General features: G+C 44.6%; 3 long non-coding RNA genes across 3 annotated transcripts in view; all 3 read left to right on the top strand.

Moving 5' to 3' along the window:
• The window catches only part of LOC121690491, a 29,141-nt gene extending 18,601 nt beyond the window's left edge, over window positions 1–10,540 (top strand). The window contains exons 2-4 of the long non-coding RNA XR_006025091.1: window positions 6,121–6,124; window positions 10,201–10,205; window positions 10,521–10,540. This is a non-coding gene — a long non-coding RNA (uncharacterized LOC121690491). The remainder of the gene's footprint in view (window positions 1–6,120; window positions 6,125–10,200; window positions 10,206–10,520) is intronic.
• On the top strand, window positions 391–1,254 carry LOC121690490. The gene is made up of 2 exons (XR_006025090.1): window positions 391–641; window positions 911–1,254. It is a non-coding gene; the product is annotated as an uncharacterized LOC121690490 (long non-coding RNA).
• A 1,783-nt stretch (window positions 10,541–12,323) lies between the features above and the next one.
• Window positions 12,324–12,900, top strand: LOC121690344. The gene is made up of 3 exons (XR_006025042.1): window positions 12,324–12,509; window positions 12,645–12,754; window positions 12,862–12,900. It is a non-coding gene; the product is annotated as an uncharacterized LOC121690344 (long non-coding RNA).
• Window positions 12,901–17,500: the final 4,600 nt, after the last annotated feature.

Raw genomic sequence — 17,500 nt, 5'->3', positions numbered from 1 at the left:
GTAGCCTAATGCTAATGTGTCAGCACAGATTCTTTCGAACACCAGTTAAGTTATCTGGTGATAAAGCTTTTGAATGCCAACGGTATTGTTATGTGAGGCTAGCATCGTAATTGTTATAATAGGATAACGTTACATTGTAGTCGTATGTTAAGTGTGTTTGGATGAAGCATCTGCTAATCATACACATAGCTAACGGTATGGACTCTACAGCCCATTATGATGTGGTGAAGTGACTGTGCTGTGGCAGAGACTATAGCGTGTGTGCTTTACATGAGAGAGGTCAGGGGTTCAAGACTGAGTCGATAGGTGTGACGTGAGTATGCCTGTGGAGTGGGGTTTGTGTTGTATCTTGTCTGATCACAAGCTATGTTTAGCGAGTGTACAGTATAAGTTAGGCTACTCTCAGTTATTATATGATCTTGATATTTGAACACATAGCTGAATTATGTTGGTACAATGACATTGGAGAATGCTGCTGTGAAGTTGAGTAGCCTCTCGCTTGGAGAACTTTAAGACCTCTGGGACTTAAGTGAGCATGCAGAGTGCTGTGGTCAGTGTCAAAATGTGACATGATTTTCACTGATTAACTTGTCCTTCATGGCCCAGGTATGGGTAGGCCTGTCATGGGAGGCGGAAAAATGGTAAGTTGCCTTTGCTTTGTGACCTTTCAATCTGTGTATGTATTTTGATGTCATGGCTCATAGGGAACATGTGTGTGTGTGGGAGGGATCATGGGGAGAAAGTGATGGTGGGAAAGTTAAGTACATTTACCCCCTCACCCCCACCAAACTAAAAGAAATGTAAAAAACATAAACAAAAGGGGAAAAAACAGGGAATGTGGCAGGGAATTGTGGGGTTTGGGTGTTTAGGGGCCAAACATATGTGCAACTAATTCCCAGTGTGCTTCCAGGCCAGCAGGAAGGTGTGCAGCAGCCACCGGAATGACCTCTTCCACCTCCTCCACTAACAGCTCCTCATCAGCCGGCAGTGGGATGTGATCCTGAAGGGCCATGTTGCAGAAGCGACGTCACCAAAACTACACTGCACGCCTTTGCAGGATGGAGCTTCAGGCCACCAGCGGATTTGCTCACACACCTTTCCACATGCCCAGGGCCCTCTCCACAACAACGCGGGTCCGGCTATGGGCGTTGTTGTACCGCGCCTCTGCCTCGCTATTGGGCTCCTAGATGGAGCAGTTGACATGCTTGTATTATCATAGGGGGTTGATGGAATAAAGTAGGTCTTGAAATGTCAGTGCACTCAGGGAATATAGACATGCATTTGAAAACAACAGTATAGACTTTGCTACTATCTCAGCAGCAGAAGGCAACAACATGAGCAGCACCTACAGTAACACAGTAACAGTGTGTGTGTGTGTGTGTGTGTGTGTGTGTGTGTGTATGTTGGTACAGCTGGCGCAGATCCTTCAACCATTTGAGCATTGAAACATGTGTGCTATGTGAACTGTCATTTTGTGGTTGTGATTCAACACACAACTTCATAACTACAATGGATAAAAAATAATGGTAAAAAAACTGTATCTGTGCATTTAAAATATCATGAAATACTTGTGTGTGGTAACAGTATTCAGTTTTCAGTGTCACAATGAAAACACATAACAAGGGCAACATTGGAAAAATGCTGCATAAAGGCATGACAAAATCCCATTGAAATGAAGGGCAATCATACAGTAAAGTATTCATTTATATAGCGCTTTTAGAGTGAAAGAGTGAAACCCAAAGCACTTACACAACAACATGTTGTTCAACATTGTTCATATTACATATCCATATTTATTCTGCTCTTACTGTAAGGTAACTGCTAAGATACTGCACATATTTATATTTCATTTATATTACTCTAAATCACCTTCTGCAAACCAACTGTATACTACTGTCTACACGGCACTATATGTCTTGTCCTGTCTATGCACCTGTCTATACTTTATATATCACATTGCACTTTTCTGCCTTTTTGGCACTTCTGGTTAGATGCAAACTGTATTTGGTTGTATTTGTACTTGTGCTCTGCACAATAACAATAAAGTTGAATCTAATCTAACCATGCCAATTTTCATAGAACATAATATACATTTATCCTAAGCCTAGGCTAGTAAGCATATGGTCTCCAATCAGTAGTTAAAACTAGGACTACAGGTTCTAAACGATCATAGGAATATTTAGTGATTGAGCCTATCCAAGATTCCAAAATTATTGTTAAATGATCATTATCTAGGCTCGAACCTACGACTACAAGATCCGAAATGCAGAGGTCTATCCTTTCACGCCACCTTGTCACGCTACAACAAATGAAAATATTGGCCAGTATTTAGCCTATAGGCTATTCGGTGTGTTTCATTAAATGTGTCACTTATTTGTTCACATTTGCTCGGTTGGCGATTTATGCTTCACTGATTAGGCTAATTAGTAGGCTACGTTCAATAGACTGTGACATTATTAAAATTATCATTATTATGTTATGCCTATTATTATTATTAATAGCCTAATATATATATATTTTTAAAAGCATACATAGCCTAGGGCCTATTGAAATTACTGCCTATTGTTGTAATAAGTATTATTATTATTATTATTATTATTATTATTATTGATATTATAACTGCTGGGCCCAGGAAACGTCTCAATACATTTCAAAACAAAAGGGAACCCAGAGACACCCAGAACACGTCTCAATACATTTCAAACCCCTCCAGTCTTCGTGGCAGATGTCGCTGATGCCCAGAACGTCTAGGCCCAGCGCCCGGGATAAGTGCAGTCTCATCTGACTCCACAGGAGGTGATGCCACAACAAACCGGTCCATGTCATCACGAGGGGGACACGGCATAGGAAGAGACTCCGACATGGCCGGAGGAGGCTCCGATATGGCTGGAGGAATGTCAGGGCCCTGCGGATGCGTTACCTCCAGGTCGTCATCTGACACAGGGTAATCAGGAACCATCCCCGCAGATGTCTGGGAACTCCCCACCATGTAGCAATCGGCCAATCTGACTCTGTAGGAGGTCCGACGGAGCTGAGATCCGGTGAACTTCCGTATATTGCACCAAGAACCTTCGACACTAAGGACCAGGTATCTGTCACGGGCCTTTGACTTGTTACGGTCCCCATAGAGATACACAAGATCCCCAGGATGAATGGAGACAGGCACGGAAGTGCGGCCAGAGGGTGTCTTAGACTTCATACTGTATGGATGGTTGGTGATGCGCTGCGAGTGCTGCGACATAATAAGAGCTCGGTCATCGACAGGCAGCTGATTATGGGAGAACTGGTCACGCTGAAGCAGCATTTCACGGGCAGACAGGCCACGGGATCTCACACGGCTGTTCAAGCGTGCTGTGGCAACAGAGAGGAGTAAGGGAGTAACAGCACTGCAGTTGGGCTCAACACGCAAAATCTCACCTTCAAGCTCTTGAACGGCTTTCTCAGCGACCGGGTTTTTATTGACATTCTTGGCATTGCCCACCTCAACAGTCAATCTGTGTTTAGCCAGCAGCTCATCTCCAGCCAACGCAGCAAACCCAGGCCCTGGATCGGTCCTAATCACTGCAAAAGGACCATCAAGGGGACACAAGCCCAGGCACAGGCGGAGCAGGGCATCTCTGAGGGTATCACGCCGTTCATCTTCAATGACAGAGGCCAACGTGAACGATGTGACACATTCGCGGACAACCAGAATAAACTGGCGGTCACGCCTGAACACATCAGCTGCAAAAGCAGAGCCGACAATCTCAGGTGGGTCACCCGTCGACTGGGTACACATGAACACAGGAGCCTTTCTCAAAGCCGCACATTGATGGCAGCCATTGGTGACACGCTGAACAGCAGAATCCATGTCTAACGCATAAAAGTAGCGCTGCACAATTGTCCTCAGCTGGGTGGAGGTGGGGTGGTCAAGCGTAATATGAAGGGAAGTGAGCAGACCATCAAGGACAGACCTGGGCACCACAATGCAGTCCGTTGAAGCGGCAAGAGGGGAGTGCCGACGGACAACCAACAGGCCATCTTTAGACAGGGTAGTAACGTGCAAGTAGCGTTTCACATCGCGAACATTGGTCAGTTTCTTGGAAGGGCGTGTCCCCTGACGGAGATGAGCGCAGGTCCGTCTGAGGTCAGAGCACTCAGACTGAATAGCCAGCCATGCTGACCTGTTAGTAAAAGGCAGCTTTCGGGAACCACTCATAACATCATTGGCAGTAATCTGGCGCACAACAGTGTCAGCAGCGGTGTGGACAAAGGAACATATCTGGCACGTAGGGCTGTCACACTCTGGAGCATTGCGGCTTGCAAAGTCAGAAGGCAGGATAGCTGCTCCTGCTACGTGCCGAATCAGCACCTGGAAGCGACTGGCTGTAGAAAGGAAAGTGGTGACACGTGGGCTTGCGGAAAACTCCCCTCTATACAGCTTCTCAAATGCCTGAACGCAGGGCTTGCTGTCCGTCAATACACACGTTTTCTGAGAAGACTGAATTATGTATGGGGCAAAATGCTTCAATGCCGCCGCTATGGACAAAGCCTCCATTTCGCAGGGCAGCCAGGAAGTCTGATTCTTACGCAGCTTTGCACTGAAGTAGCCCGCCACTTTCACAGTGTCTTTACAGGTGATGTATAATGTAGCTCCCAGGCCAGGTTCCCTAACAGCACCATCAGTGACAATCCACAGCTGATCATCAGGCTGGGGTAGAGTGATGGCATGATTCGAAGACAACGCCTTCTGAGCATAGTTGAAGGCACCCAGCAGTTCGTCTGACCACTGAATGGCATCCTTGGAATCGCGTCCTGCGACCACATCATCCAGAGGAGCAAGTATGGTGGCACAGTTTTTAAGCACACGGGCTAGCACCTTGTATGCCCCAATGAATGAGCGCAGTCCAGTCACAGTCTTTGGAGGAGGGCATGTGGCTAGGGCAGATACACGGTGAGGGCTGGCTCGAATGGTTCCTTGACGCCAGACCCAGCCCAGGATGGTGGTCTGTACAGGCGCAATAGTGGTCTTGGTGGCAGACAGGTTCAGTCCACAGCGCTGTAGGGCAGACAGAACCGCTCTCCAGACTGCTAACAGCTCCTCAAGAGTGTTTGCTCCGCAGTACAAATCATCTGCCACCTTTGCTACACGGCCTTGTTCAAGGAGATCGCCAAACACCCTGCACGTCAGCTCTTCTAGTGCTGTCTCAGACCCTGGCATGCCCATTGCACTCCGTACATATACACGAACACCTTTAAAAGGTGTAACAACTCCACAATACCTCCATGACTCTTTGGACAGTGGAATCTGGTAAAAGGCTTTGGTGAGGTCTGTAGCGATCATATACTTCCACTGAGCTATCAGGCGCAGGGTGGAGTTGACATCAGGCATCAGGGAGGGCTGAGGCTTGCTGTAACGGCCCACGTCTGCGAATGCCGTAACAAGGCGAAAACCACCTCCAGGCTTCTGGACAAGGAACGAGGGGTTAACATATTCCACAGAGACGCCGACATCCTCAGGCTTCCTGAAGACACCCATGCCCTCCAGCATGTCAAACTGGGCCTGGAGGTCTTGCAACTGACCCCTAGAGTATTGTGGGACCCTGCCCTTGCGCTGTGGGGGTTGGACTGGCCCCATGTTCACCCTAGCCTGGAATGGGCCCACAGCACCGTTGTAGCCCTTAAACTGTGGATCAAACACCTCGTCAAATTCTCTGTGCAGTGCACAGAACTTGTCCCGGACATCAGAGGGCATGATTTTATCTGGGTCCAAAAGCACACAGTCAGAGTGAGGGACAGACTTGATAAGTGAGCCAGGTTTGAGGGGATGAGCTGACACTGCTGAATCACTGAGAGGGCATACACGGCACACATGGGCATTTTTCTGGACTAGCCATGGCTGGCCAGTAAAGTTGGGGATGCGAATTTTCCCTGACACACTCTGAAGCATAGTTGGAGCAGGCCATTGAAGTGACCCCACCTGCCTGCAGGAGTTGTCCATATGTGGCTCAACGGCCAGTTCCCCGTCCAAATCACATAGCTCAAGGGGCAAGTCGAGCTCAATGTATTCCCCTGGCCACACAGTAGACTTAGTTGGTGCACGAAGCACGTGAGCACGACGCACAGCATGCCTGTCCATAGGCGTGTGGTGGGAGCCATAGCGGTAGACATCATCGCCAAGGCAGACCTGATGTTTGGCTGGTCTGATGGAGACATCGTTTTTCTCCATAAATGGAATTCCAGCTAGAATGTCTGAATCAAGATTTTCGACGACAAGGCCCTCAAAATACAGTTTGTGGCCATCTCTGTTAAAGTATGTCCGCGTCTCACCCAATACCTTCAAAGGAGACGAGCCATCTGCTTGGTGTGCCGACTGCGTATTTCCTGTGATGGTGACGCCCAGTCTGGTCGCACACGAGGCCCTCATCATGTTCCCAGTCGCACCACTGTCAATGGTGAGCCGCGCAGACAGGTGGTCATGAAAGGCATCAAGGTATGGGGATTGTTTGATGAGCACACGCTGCACAATGGTAGATGCTGCTTCGTCATTCTCTGAACTATCCAATATGTCCTCCTCCTGTTCACCCAGCACCTGGCGGCTCTTCGCCATATAAGTTCTATCATGTGGGTGCAGGAAAGGGCATGTGCTGAGGAAGTGACTGTCAGGCCTTCTGGCCTCTTTACAGAGTGGGCACGACTTCCTAGCACGGATGAAATGGGTCTGCTTCGCTTTTGGGGGCTCAGACACAGCTGTACGCATAGCCCTAACATCCTCAGAGGCCTGCAGCTCATCCAATAGTGACTGAAGGGCTTGTGAGATTTCTGGTTTAATGGATGCCAATGTGCGGGACCGCAATTCTGTGCCATATCGCTGCTTAACAAGTTTAGGCAATTCAGTGTGAATGAGACGAAGCCATGTGAGCACAACAAAGTTCTCAAGTGAGGGTGTCAACTCCTCATCTTCAGTTACGAGAGCCCCCATATGGCTAATGTTAGAGTCTTTGCGTAGTAAATTGTCTTCCATAAAGGCCATTAAGCGCTGAAACAAATCTTCTGGTCTCTCACTAGGCTCCAGTTTAATAGCAGCAAAGTCAATAAAATGAGCACCAGTGCACTGGAAGCCATAATGCTGGCGAATAGTTTGCCATATATGGTCGATTGAAGTGGAGTTTTTCACCATAGACTGACGTGAAATAACAGGACAGTAATTCGCTATTTGCCCTAACATTAATTCCAACATGCTTACTTTCTGCTCCTTCGTGCGCCGCTGTGCGCGGGCGACGGAATCAGGATCATCCGTGAAGCCTCTGTATTGAGAAGTTTTCGACTTTTTCTCCCATTCCACACCGCCGACCAGGAAAGGAGCAAACTCGTTGTCGAGTGACAGTGTGTACAAAAGATTCTGACGCCAGTTCTCGAAGGAGTTCACAGTCTCAATCTTAGTTAAGCACCACTGCTTTGGAGCTCTGTGTGAATTCGCCATACTGCTGGATTACTCCGGACGCGTTCTGACGGTAGAATATTTCCACAGCGTGACTCTCTTGACTGGATACCGCAACGAACTCGGAGTTTAATCCATCTTCAGGTCGAAACGTAAGTCCGGTAAACGCTGCCACCACGCCAGTAAATAGTAATGATGTCAATGAATCACAAACGCGACAGGTTTAGTTAACATGTGTTTACTACACAACCAGATGGGAAAACACACAGCCCCGAGTGGAACATCCGGGTCACAGGGTTAACCAATTAACCAATAACACTCCTGGCGTAGTGTTCTAATCCTTGGTGGTTGCGTGCGTGCTTGCGCTCTTTTTCTCATTCTCTCTCCTGCGCAAACATTATGTCCTGCATGCCTACTGCGTGTAGTTCTACTGCATAAAGTTTCGCAAACTTTAAAAAAAATTTGTTTTACAGAAATGGCCTACTGTCACACTGCATGCAGGCTATAACCAAAAGCACACATTTTGTAAATAAGCGGGTCGGATCGCGGGTCGGGTATAATTTTGTCCTAATTAATATTCGCGGTCCAAGTTGCGGTCGGATTGATTAAAATATCGGGCGACCGCGGGCCGCTTGTGACCAAACCCACGCAACACTGGTTTGTACCCGTGTGTGTGTATGTGTGCTTATGACATTTGCAGGCCGTTTTAACCTTGTAAACGTAATCGACCAGTTTTATTTGATTCACATAGGGGGGAGGGCCTAGGATAATTTTTTTGAGCCGGGGGGAGGCCACTGGAAAAGTCTAACAATCTCTGTGAATTTTCCATTTTCAATTTGTTGTCCCTTTTTAAGAAATAGGCCACATAAGGATTTTACTACTGTTCATGTTTCTATCATAGATCTTTATGTACCATGCACTTCCATGATTGGTCATCCAAAAAGGGAAATTCTGTCATCCAACCTTCTTCCAAAAGTTCCTTGATGGAATATGTCCTAGACAACATACTGGTACTCAACAAGTTGTTCAGTAAACTTTAATGTCCACAAAGAAATGATAGCTTAAGCGAAAGTTCTACTAATCCTCCACTGGATTTTGTCTTTGTGCCTTTTAGAAACAAACATGCCTAATATTAGTTACTACAAGCACCCAAGCAAAACAGTCTTTCTTTCTTTTTTCTTTTTAAGGGAACCCAAGTTATTGATTTATTGATGTATGGATAATTTATAGCTTTAGTATGCATAGTTGTTAATCCCCACTGAAATTATCCCCTAGCATGTTTGTGTATTTACTGCAATGAAAAGCAAATAATGTGCTGCATGCAATATACTTTAGTTTGAATACATGTATATTGAAGCATCTGTGAGTTGACCTATTATGTTTGCATGAGAGATGTGTGTTGGAAGGCCAAAGCCTCTAGCTATAAATGGAAACCATCGCCCCCCCCAGGCAAAGAAAATATAATAATTTCCCCCCACTAATGTTTTAAGGCAAAGAAAATATAATAATTTCCCCCCACTAGTCATAAAATGCTTAAAGTGCTTAGAATGTACTATTATATACAGTCTATGGAATGTGCACTATATTGATGTTTGTATGAAGCTTTGCAAGTTGTCTCAGATTAACCTGGTATGTAACAAGACCACGATTAGAGTGAAAGTTAAAGTTACATGCATATTGTGGATGCATATTGATGAAATATGCCTTTTGATGTTATTTTATTAGCTAAAGAGAATATGAATGCTAGGTAACACTTTACAGTAACGGTACACTATTTAGTATTAGTTAAGTATTAGTTAAGCATTAACAAACACTTAATTCATCATTATTAAGTATGTTTTCAACATTACTTAAGGATTAACAAATGTGCTTTACCTCATTAATAGGTCAGTCGGGCACTTATACAAATAATAGGGTTTGACCCTGGCAGTAATTAAAAAGATAGCGCTTTTAGTGTTAATCACACTTCTTATATGATCACTATCACTGAGTTAAGTTGTTGGCTGACTAGGACACTATAAAGCACACAGGTTAAGTTGTTGGTGGTGGTCCAGTAATTTGTTGTTTTCCACCCTGTCTTTTAATCATTCTATGTTGTTTTTTAAGTCTTTTAATTATTACTTTTTAATGTGTTTTAAACTATTGCCCTTTTATGCCTTTATGTATTATTACCTCATTATTACCTGTGTTTTGTTTTTTATTCTTTACTTTTTAAATTATTCTTTGACTATTGCCCTTACTGTATATGCTTTTATTTGCTACAGTATTACAGTTTACTTTTATATAGTATAAGTATAGTAAGTATAAGTATATACTCTTTTGATCCCGTAAGGGAAATTTGGTCTCTGCATTTATCCCAATCCGTGAATTAGTGAAAAACACTCAGCACACAGTGAACACACAGTGAGGTGAAGCACACACTAATCCCGGCGCAGTGAGCTGCCTGCAACAACAGCGGCGCTCAGGGAGCAGTGAGGGGTTAGGTAACCAGTAGGCCACATTGAATTGAATGAAATGTGCTATATAAATACACTTGACTTGACTTTCTAACTTCTGAGGAGAAGTTCACTGTTGATTTTAATACAGTACATTAATTTCCAGAAAGCCAGACACACTGCGATGTAGACACTGACGGTAGCCCAGGAGGGCACCGTCTCACAACGTGTTCCAGAATTCTATATGCATACAGTGTGAACAATGTTATGTTTTGTAGAATGTCCTGTCCTGACCCATTTAGTTAGTAGTTATCCAGTTAGATCTATTGTGATGTATTAGTTGAGGTTATGTACATCCCAGTGTGAAGTTCCTGATATTTCTTGTTTCTGTGCCATACCTTTATAGACAAGAAAAGCCAAAGACTCACTCACTGTGTCATATCTACCATACGAGCATAGCCTACAATGTGAAAGGCCACGCTCACTATAGTGGAATTGATACATATTGATGAAGCACCATAGTTAGGCTGCTGCTCACACAAGTTCATACATGAGGTCAGATTACCTTTTAGAATAAGTCTTCCTCTTAACAATCAGAATGACCTTGGTTAGCTGGGACGTGCAAAAAGGTAGCATCAATGCACTCTTATATGTCCTAAGTAAAGGGGTGTGTGTGTGTGTGTGTGTGTGTGTGTGTGTGTGTGTGGTGGGGCTGTCATTGTCTCTTCCAATAACATGTGAGAGACACAGCCTCTTTCTGGCAGCACAGCAGGCTTTGCTTGTGCTCGACCTTTGAGAAAATGTCACAATGTATGGGAATGTACAGAGTATCGACAAAACTACGCCACTATTTGTTGGTTCCTGTCCCTCGTCTTGATTTTATATCAAGTTAGGATCGCACAGACTTGACTTGGCCGATCGATTGGCGCAAACAGGGTCAGCTGTGTTTTACCAGACGAACTTAACTTGTGAGCAAGGATGCACACATCAAACAGGATCAGGAAAGAGGTCAGGCAAAGAGCATAGGATTAGAGTTTATATATATGGTTAAGATGCTGATGTCCAGGTACTCTGTGGACAAATCTGGTTTGGACAATTAGTTAATTCACACAAATCCAGATTAGTAGTGCACTGCTTAGTCTGTGCTTGTTATCCATTTAACCTGTCATGCCTTTGTCATCCTAGTCTCAATTGACCAGTGTTACCACACACACATTATCAAACTGATATGCATTAACACTCTTTGTTAACCCTCCTGTTGTGTTCACCGTCAAAAGTGACAGATTGACAATTATTTTCTCTCAAAAATATTGTTAACTTATTCTGACTACCATGAGGCTCCATGACACTGTTAACACAGGGCATCTGAACACACAAAACAAATTGTGATCATTTTCATAACAATTTGAGTGTTTTATTTAACTTTAGAACACCCATGTGTATTCCTGGTCAAAAATGACCGGCAATTAGATATGAATGGGTGAGAAAATGGTCAGTGTATAAAATGGACTCCAGGCACATGCCAATTGATCAGATGGACTGTAAGTGCTTCTGTACATTAAAACAAACACACCCTTACTCCCCCTCTTTGCTTCTATGCCACCCCCACTGGAACCTTTCCCGAATAGAATTTTCCCTTTCTGACTTGCATGAGCTCAGGCCAGTGAGGCCTGCAGGCCATACAGCAAATGGAAGTTCAAAACTGGTTATATACAATAGAACATAAGCTGATAAAAAGGTCTATCACAACATTAGATGATAATATATGTGTTACTATGAACACTATGAACGAACTACGAACTATACTATGGCCGAACACAACAGGATGGTCAAACACACATAAAGTTTTTGTTTGTTTTGTTTTGTTTAAAATAAAAAAAGTGAAAGTGAAACTTACTCATTTTGCAAAATATAACATTTCTAAAAAAAGTAAATTGTAGACAATTATGAATGTCCATAGTGAAAATATTCCTTTTTATCTCTCCCAAGAAAAATCACAATGTTGTGCAAAGTAGGTATGTTATAATGTAAATGATAACAGTGTGTTTTCCCCCTACACTCTGAGAGAGGTATTTAAAGTAAACCTAGGACAATTGCTTATTTCCATTTTAATTTCATCCATATGGACCACCATACCAACGTATTATCCTACTGTGACCCTAAAGTGATATTAAGACAGAAAGGTGAAGATACTCATTAGATTTCATGATCATTCAACTCATATATATCATCTTATTTCATCTCTGCTGCAAACCATGGCGGCTCACTGTTTTAAACATGGTGCAGCCAGACAAGATAAGCTAACACTCTACTTGCTACATGCTGATATTTTGACCGGGGCATCTGAAAAGACAGATAGCAACGGATTTCTGTGACTTCTAGCCGGCCATCAAGTGGCTCGTTACGGAAATGCAGGTGTGTGTATGTGAAAGCATCTGATAACAGTCGCGCCCTCCCGCGCGAGCTCTCTCTCCTCCGCGCGCGCGGACCCTCTGCTCTCCAACCACCGCCGGTTGCAGAGCACGGCACGATTCTGAAGGCAGCCAACGCTGTCTGTGATTTCAAAAGAAAGCTTCGCCCTCACTTTTCTCTCTCTCTCCCGTTCTCCCACGTTTGCGCTGGCATTGTGTCCTGCCGACTGGGAGAAAGAGCAGGTATACACCACGTTCTCAGCCTTAGCGACTGTTTTAGTGGTTATTTTTGGCGCCTCATGTTTGATACTTTTTTTGCGCGGAGAGCTCGATAATATCTGGGACTGACCTGGCTATTTGATGTCTTCTCTTTTACAGTTCATTTGGGGCCCGTCTTTGGAATAAGAAATCATTGCTGTTTCTGACTGGAGCGAAGAAAGATAAGACTCCTCTGGATTTCTTTGGATTGTAATTTTCTGGATGGCTTGGTGAGTGTTTATTTAAGCGATTATATCTGTGTAATGTGATGAATGTCTTTAGCGTAAGACATTTACTATTTCTTACTTGCTTATCTTCCCTCCTTTTTAAATTTCAGTTTCCGAGGATTTGCAAACATCTACCGGGATATATAGTAAGTAGCCTTTGGAGTTATACTTGCAGTGTGTGCACTGACGATGTTTGTGCTACATCCATGTTACTTTTTACGGGCTTGCACAAGTGAATCTGAAGCTCGGGACGGTGCATTTGTTTGTGGTCGGTATCCTCGAAATGTGGTACTTCAATTAAAATACCGAACTCTTCTGCAGACGAAGAGGTGGCATCCTGAATGTGAGGATACTGTTTTTGGATATTAGAAGTTAAAAGCCAATGATACATGTTTGTGGTGATATTATGAAGCTATCGTTTAGTCTTCATGATAAATGTCAAATCTCTCATACCTAACCTCAAATAGGTTTCATATCAGGACTTGGTTCGTCTCCAAAATACCAGTTGTCGCTGCACGTTGGGCAGCTCCGTCTTCTAGCGAGAAGTGTTTTGGGATATGGTGCTTATTCCTAATGGATGCTCTGGCCAGTTCAACTGAAATTAACGGCAAAATGAGTAGCTTCACACATACCTCGGGGGGGCATTTTTATTCACATGGTGTGAGGCCACACTGAAAGAGCGTGTGTGTGTGTGTGTGTGTGTGTGTGAGAGAGAGAGAGAGAGAGAGAGAGAGAGAGATTGTTTGTGTCGGAGGGGTCTAATTGGGTGGAGGCCCACAGTGAACGATGTGAGATGAGATGCTTATGAGACAGTGGAACTTACTATACAAACGATTCGGCTCCCCGAAAATCTCACGTTACAAAACCCACTGTTTTAAAGCCAAGTCATGGGACTTATACGTCTCCTGGAATAGGTGTAACATCGGGGATTGCTTTGTTGCATTTTCTGCTAATGGAAAAATGCATTTGTGTTGTGATCCAATTACGTCTCTCAATTTCAGTTTGATTAAATGTGGACAACTCTCAGTGGAGGTGCAGCTCAAGTTAATTAACGGAGACTATGCACAGCAGCTGTTGGGCATTTGGACGCCTGTACTCCCGCACCGGCCTCCTACTTATTTGATTATTTCTTTGAATTATTTAATTCTCACCTAAGTTACGTAAAGTCTTAATGGCTGCCAATTAAAATCGGAACCTGCGTGACTGGCAGCTCACATAGACGTGTTACATCAGCGGATCCCTCATCATCTGAGTTCGCTATGGAGTACAAACGAGTGCAGAGCGAAATCGCACATCCCCGCTCCCCTGAGAGAGGGAAGAGGGGTGGATGGCTCTGGTGGATATTAAGAGTCCGGCCACTTGAAATGATATTTGGCGGAACGGCAGGCGACAAATTTGATTCCTTGAACCAATGCATGTTGTCATCCGACAACAGATATGCCAATTAAACGGCTTGGGCACTATCTGTGTACTCTGCTCCCGCGGGTTAATTTGGTTTGTCCATGGTCTATTAGTGTGGCTTGATGGACAAATTAATAGAGAATTGATCTTTTGTTTTTGTCAGTGGATGCATATTCATGATTTTTGTGTGAATGTAATTATATTCTCAATAGGGGTTTTCCACACATAATCATGTTGAAGTGCCCCCCTCCTCCTCCCATATTCATGCTTAAAATGGATCCCTTGGTTTGCAGTGTCAATATTTCCAGTCTGCATTTGAGTGGGCACTCAACATTACATTGAGAGATAGTTCACATTCCCCCTGTCCCCCTTATATGTGAAGTACACCAGATGTGAAGATAATAAAAGAAAGTCCTCTCAATACAAGTTTGACAGCTTCACTGAAAGCACGCCAGGGAGTCCCACCTGCTCTCAAAATGACTCACATTCTTTTCGTTTCCTGTTTCCTTCCGTGTACACCATTCAGAGAAGCTTTTAGCTAGATGCCGCCTGTCGGGGCTCCTGATGGGACACATAGACGTTATTTGGCTTTCTGTCACAGCTGAAGGCGTTAGTAGTGCACCGCATCTTCCCCCATGTCAAGCTGGACTCCGCCCAGTCCGTGCCATGAGTGACAGGGCAAAGAGAGAGGAGGCGGGGTCTGGGATGGATAGACAGGATGATGCTCACATGTGTATTTAGGAGGACTAATAGCCCAACTCTTCACAGTCTCAACACCACTGTCACTGCCAAATGCCCCAAGCCAAGCCACCTGCCAGGACTGGACTGTGCTAGACAGTGCCCCCATAGGGAGGGTCCGGTTGTACCTATTGGCCAGTTATTTCCTTCTCCAGCGAGGAAGGATACATGGTGGTTATGTAATGTGTGTGTGTGTGTGTGTGTGTGTGTGTGTGTGTGTCTTTGGGGGAGGACGGAGGAAAGGAGACATGGTGGCTAATGTAATGTGTGTGTGTGTGTGTGTGTGTGTGTGTGTGTGTGTGTGTGTGTGTGTGTGAGTATCTCCCAGTTACCCACTCCCATGAGCGCCTGGGCTTCAATGGATTGCAACCATTCAGCAATTTACGCCCTGTCTGTGTCGAAAGTGGTCCTTCCAAGTCTATTTGCTTGCCCGGCATCAGTCATACTGGCTCCCAGTAAATATATAGTCACTGCTAGTGGAGTGGTTGGCAAGAGACATGGGGAAATCTTCCAGTGTCGGGCAAATATTTTTCTTCCTTCTACCTCACTGTCTTTCTATTCGAGTCATGTTTTATTAACATGGGAGGACTATAAACCAGTAACACTGATAAAGATCACAGCAATTGTATCAAAAATCTTTATTTGAAAGATGGACAATATATGATACTTTCCATCCTCTCCCCCTCTCTGTCCACATACACACACACATATTTATACACACACAGACGCACGCACGCACGCACGCACGCACGCACACACGCACGCACGCACATCCACAAACACGCTCTTGCACATGCAGACACACACACACACACACACTGCATCTCTGTCAGCAGTCAGGCTAGTTTGACTTCTTCGTAGCCTTCCCTTTCCCTCCATTATCACCCCCGCATATTCCTTCGATATCCTTCCATCCTGCCCGGATATACCTCCCAAAAGCCCGGATATACCTCCCAAAAGCAGCCTCATTACTTCCCCCCCCCTGCGCGCGCTCTCTCTCTCTCTCTCTCTCTCTCTTTCTCTCTGCAACCCTATCCTGCTGCTCTCTACCCTGGAGAGTAGGAGGAGTCCTGTAATTGCGGTTTATGAATTTTCTTTTTTTCCGGGTGACATAATCGGGCCGCGCTTAAGCGATGGCTGGGGCCCGGGACTGTCATATCTCCGGTATGTGCTCCGGAGTGCACAGCAAGCATCAGCAGTACCGTGTTCATTACTGCTATCGTTTGCAGTGCCGAGACACACGGTGCAGCTGTACTCATTACCTCGCTCAGGTGACGTAATGTTAACACCTTCACTGTGACTATGCTGCCAGCAGCAATTAAACACAGGGGGAAAAAAAGCCCTAAGTATAGATGACGTCATATGCCAACAACAGGCAATTTCGCATTAAATGGCATGACTCGACTTTTGCATTTGTAGATGCCATATTCGTAGAGCTTAATGAACCGTCTGATTAAAATTCAGTGCCGAGGAGACCAATCTCTTGGTTGATGGTAGACTTGTCTGTGTGTGCAGTGGAAAGTCAATGTATTTTTTTCTTGTTTTGTTTTGTTTTGTTTTTCTCTACTGTATATTCCACCTTTATTACCACACAATCCTCTTTATGACACATGATGGGTTCCGCTCCCTGGGGCAGATCTGTAATGAGGATATAGCGACGGATAATTAGATACACCTGGTGTGTGTGCATTCAGGAAATTTTGATTCATCCCTAAATAAAACCTTTCCCTCAGACAACATGAAAGTATAATGCCACCCCCACCACACACACACACACACACCCTTATCTTCCTACCCCCAATTCCTTTTCACTAGCCAAAAAGGAAATGTTTTATTTATTTGTCCTGCTTCCCGTTTGTGATGCCTTTTTTCCTTTTGTGCTGACGGCCACTTGGAGGAGTTTAGAGAAAGTGCATCTAGCGCGCTCCTAGATACCCCCAATTACTGGATCTGGGCATGAAAGACCAAGTCTGTGTCCACCTGCGTTTAAGAAAATGGAGTTATTGTGGAGGTTTTATAGGGGACCAAAAAAGAAAATCTGTTAGCGAGCTCATTAGATAGATAGATGACAAGAGCTTCTGTCTGACCTTGTTTGTGTTGGAACACTCTTTCTCTTTTTGTCTCTTTCTCTCACTTTCTTTCTCATTCTGTCTCCCTCTCTCTTCTCTTTCTCTCTTTCTCTCTCTCTCTCTCTCTCTGTCCAAAGTAAAAACGGAAAACAGTGACTGAGTGAGCCTGTTCACCCATTCGCACTGATATTGTTCGTCATCTGTTTTCATTTGGAGGCAATCCTCCGAACATAACCTAGTTTGGCTCCAGGCTGGTTGGAGAAAGGGATTGTGGGATTGATCTCAGGCTCTTTCCTCAACCACATAAAGTATGATGTTATTTTATGCAGAAAAAATGACAGTTGTGCAGGCCTTTGTCGGTATGTGTGTGTGCGTGTGTGTGTGTGTGTGTGTATGTGTGTGTGTGTGTGTGCGTGCGTCTGCATGTCCAGTGCATAGTTTGTGTGAGCTGTTCCAATCACTTAAAGTACAGTATAATCAGCAGCATCACCAGAATTACATGTGTGTAAAAATAACAGTATGAAATTGTGTGTTTGTGTGT

Source organism: Alosa sapidissima, chromosome 18 (assembly GCF_018492685.1).
Source record: "Alosa sapidissima isolate fAloSap1 chromosome 18, fAloSap1.pri, whole genome shotgun sequence".
In the NCBI taxonomy this organism is placed as follows: domain Eukaryota; kingdom Metazoa; phylum Chordata; class Actinopteri; order Clupeiformes; family Clupeidae; genus Alosa; species Alosa sapidissima.
Note: the sequence above shows the minus strand (reverse complement) of the source record. Positions and strands in the feature narration are given on the sequence as shown.